Source organism: Physeter macrocephalus, chromosome 17 (assembly GCF_002837175.3).
Source record: "Physeter macrocephalus isolate SW-GA chromosome 17, ASM283717v5, whole genome shotgun sequence".
In the NCBI taxonomy this organism is placed as follows: Eukaryota; Metazoa; Chordata; class Mammalia; order Artiodactyla; family Physeteridae; genus Physeter; species Physeter macrocephalus.
The window spans coordinates 10,266,854-10,270,965 of NC_041230.1; positions in this window are offsets into that span (position 1 = coordinate 10,266,854).

The following is a 4,112-nucleotide window of genomic DNA, read 5'->3' on the forward strand; positions in this document are numbered from 1 at the left end:
CCTGGCCCTTCTGCGGTCCTGGGGGGGGGTCCCGGGGGGGGGTCAGTGTCCCCGCGGGGGCTCGCCTCCGCCCAGGCTGACTGTGCAAGACAGACAGAGGGGCCGTTTGTCAGACAGATGGGGCACCGGCTTCCAGCCTGGAGAAGGTGTGTCTGTGGCACGGGAAGCCAGGGAGGGATGGAGACCTCACACCCACCCTCGCCCTGTCTCTCCCTCTAGCTGGCGTCTCTGTGTCTCTGTCTGGGGCGGTGTGTGTCTCTGTGGGTCTCTGTCTCTCTCCCTGAGCCCCAGCCTCTGCACGGATGTCCCTGGGGCTGTGGCCGGCGCGCGGAACGCTGTCATTGGGGGGGGTGCTGGCGAGGGAGCGTCCCCGGGGAGGTGGGAGCCGCAGTGCCACGCACCCCGCCTACCAAACAGCGCTGGGGGAAGGGAGAGGGAGGGAGGCGCAGCAACCGCAGATGGACCCGGAGCCCAGGCTGCCCCCCCACCCCTGCCCCTCCCCTGGGAGACCCAGAGAGATGGAGGAAGCGCAGGGGTGGGGGGAGGCAGAGAGACGGAGAGACACCCACCGAGGGAGAGAGACAGAGACAGAGAGACAGAGTGATGGGGAGAGAGAGACAGAGAAGAGGGAAGCAGCACGGAGCAGGAAATAGACTGGAACAGAGAAGGGAGAGACCCAGAGAAAAGATGGGAGGCCAGAGAGAGTCCCACAAAGACAGAGAGGGGGCGAGAAGCAAAGAGAGAGACAGAGAGACAGACAGGGCGGGAGATCGAGTTCGGGAAACCCAGGAAAGGGGCGTGAGTCCGAGAGGCTTCACAAAGTGAATTAGAGCTGGAGGTCACGGGGAGATTGCTGCTGGGAGGAGAGACCCCGGGTCAGGGAGGAAGGAGAGGAGGGGGCAGAGATGCGGAAAATTGAGGGATTAGGGCAGAGGCAAAGGAGAGGATGAGGGGGAGCTGCGGGGAGCTGCAGGGCAGAGGCCGAACCACGGGAAAGTGAACCCGTCAGCTGGCCAGGCAGATCCCAAGTGCGGGTACACGGCCACCTTGACACCCACCCTGGCCCTTCTGCGGTCCTGGGGGGGGGTCCCGGGGGGGGGTCAGTGTCCCCGCGGGGCCTGACCTAGCTCCTGGCTGCCACCCCAACTCCAACCCCCCCTCCCCCCTCCTCACCTGCACCTGCCCCGCCCCCAACCCCAGCTCCAGCCCCGGCCTCCTCCTGACTCCCACCCTCTCCCCAACACCACGTGATCCTCAACTGCAGCTGTCTCCCTGTCCCATCCTCACACCCCAGGCCCTGCCCCACTGCCTGGGCTGGACCTTTTGGCCCCACGCCCTCTACCAGCGACAGTGACAGACGTGTAGGGGCAATGGCCTCGATTTGGTGGTGCTGGGGAGGCGGATGGAGGAACAGGAAACCGAAGGCAAGTGTGATCAGCCAGTCCCAGGAGCCAAGAGACCACGAGAGCCCCTCTGGACTGTACTGGCCAAAGCAGGGGTGCTGTGTGTCCTGGTTATGGGGCTGGGCACCAAGTATGTGCTCAGGAAATACTGTTAAATTGGAACTCAGGCTAAAGGGAGCAAGGCAGGGAAACAGAGACAGAGACATGGTGAGTCAAGGGACAGAAAGGCAGAGACTCAGGGACTGAGATGGAGGTGGGGAGGCAAGACCTGGGGCGAGGGGGCAGAGAGGTGGGGGACGGAGGGCAGGACCCCCGTGCCTGGAGCCAGGTGTGGGGCCTGGGCTGGCTGGAACTGGGTACCTTGGGCTCCAGGGATCCCACAGGGGCCAGAGAAGGGCCAGGGTCCGGCTGGGCTGGGGGAGGCTCGGGGCTCCAGGGGCATCTCGCGGTGCTAATTCAGCGCCATCGATCAGATGGGATGAGAGCAATAAATTATTGTGACAAGATGCAATCCTGGCCCGCGCACTGCCGCCGCCGCGGATCGATCTCTGTCCCCAGCCCCACACCGGGTCCCATGCCCAGGCCTCAGCCGGCCAGGACGCCTCTGCCCACGCCTCTCTCCATTCCCCCCACCACACACGCTTCCGCTGACAGCCGGGTGGGGCTGCAGCCCTGGGAAAGAGACAAGAACAGAGAGGGACCCACGGAGGGAAGGTTGGCCCCTATCTGCCCCAAGTCCTCTCGCTTCCCTCCGCATCCCATCCTTACCACAACCTGGGAGGTAGCAACTGCCATGATGCCCATTTCACAGATGTGGAAACTGAGGCTCCGACAGGGAAAGTAACTTGGCCAAAGTCCCACAGGGGTGAGTGGTGATGCCTGGACTCAAATGCGGGTCATTATAACTTCAAGCCCCCCCAAGATTTCCACTGTCAGAGGGGAGGGCAAGGGACAGGGACAGAAGAGGAGGCAGGTGACAGAGAGAGAATGAGACAGAGACAGAGAGTGTAGGACACAGAGAAATAGAGAGTCAGGGTGCTATAAAGAGATAGGGAGAGATACAGAGACACTGAGAGAGACAGAAATGGAGAAATACAGAGGAAAAAGACAGGGAGGGAGAAAAAGAGACAGGACAGAGAGAGACAGAGAGATTCAGATTCAGGGATAGGCAGACGGGGGAGATGGGCACACGAAGCAGGAATGGAGTAGAGAGAGGGGATAAAAGACAGGTGGGCACTTAGGAAACAGGAGCTGGGAAAGAGGCGCCAGAGGAGTAGTTCCGGAGACCAAGGTGTATCTGGGGAGACAGGTGTGTGTTGGCAGGAGGCTGCTGGTTCCATGCAGCCTGGGGGGGGCAGGTGGGAGCCAGGATGAGGATGACAAGCTCGCCCGAGGGGAGTCAGTGTCCGAGAGAGACCGGTGTGCCAGCAGGGAGGTGGGGCATGTCCGAGGGCGGGAGTGGAGGGAGAATGTGAGGCTGGGGTTGTAGGAAAGCTGGCAGGTGATTGGGAAGCAAATGATGCCCAAGTGACAAGGTGGACAGTGTCCATGGAGGAAGGCGGTCACCTGATTAGGCAGGTGGTGGGGGGCAAGGACACCTGGATGCCTGAAGTCAGATGGCCTCAGATGGATGCAAATCTCCAACATCTACCGGCTTCTGAGCCATGACTCAGAAGAAATGACTCCATTTCTCTGGGTTCAGTTTCCTTCTCTGCAAAATGGGAATAAGGGTTAAGTGCCTGCCTCATAAGGGCCTCGTGAGGATGAAATGAGACAATGGATGTGAAGAACTGAGGACACCGCCTGTCACAGAGATGGGTTTAATAAGCAGTAGCGGGGACATGTTAGGGGCAGGTGCTACTCGTGAGTGGTCCGTGACCCAGCCGCACCTGGAGCTTGTTAGAAATGCAGAGTTTCAGGATCCTCATCAGACCTGCTGTACCGGGGTCTCTGTGGTGAGACCCAGGCCTCTGTGGTCCACAAGCGCTCCAGATCTTTCCGATGCCTGCTGCAGTCTGAGAACCTCTGACTTAAGGGCTTCTGCACATTGCAGCGGGCAGGTGTGCGGTCGGCTGGGAACAGGTGTTATATGTGTTTAACAAATGCTACAGGTGTTACTTATGCTCACTGACAAAGGTGTTCCCTGAGGAGGTAGATGGCTGGTGACAGGTTCTATGAAAAGGGACAGGTCTCACTAGAGGGGAGCGGGCTGGAGTCAGGTGTAGGGATCTGAAGGTTAGGCTCTAAAGGGGTGGGGGTGACAGGTTGGGTGGGCAGGTGGTTGAAAGGGGTGGGGTGGGTGCACAGCATCTGGAAAAGCTATGAAGGAATGAGGGCTACGTGGATGTGGGGGGAGGAGAAGGCTAGAGGGGGCCCCAGTGTTGGGTGTCAGGTGCACGTCTGTGGGGCAGGAGTGGGGAGGCCAGGGGTACGGCAGAGACCCGGATGAAGAGAGGAAGCAGAGAGAGATTAAGGAGGTGGCATGTGGAGGGCTCAGTACTTGTTTGCTGAAGAAATGACTGAACGCGGTACCGGAGCAGGTGATGCCTGAGGTAGACAGGTGAGCAACGGGCAGATGTGTGGAGATGTTGGTGTGACCTTGTGAGGCAAGGAAAAGGGAAGTGAGAAACATGGGAAATTAGGTATGTGGGAAGAGAAGAGAGGTGGATAGGTAGTACCTGAAGGACAGGTATACAGGTGAAGCAGGTA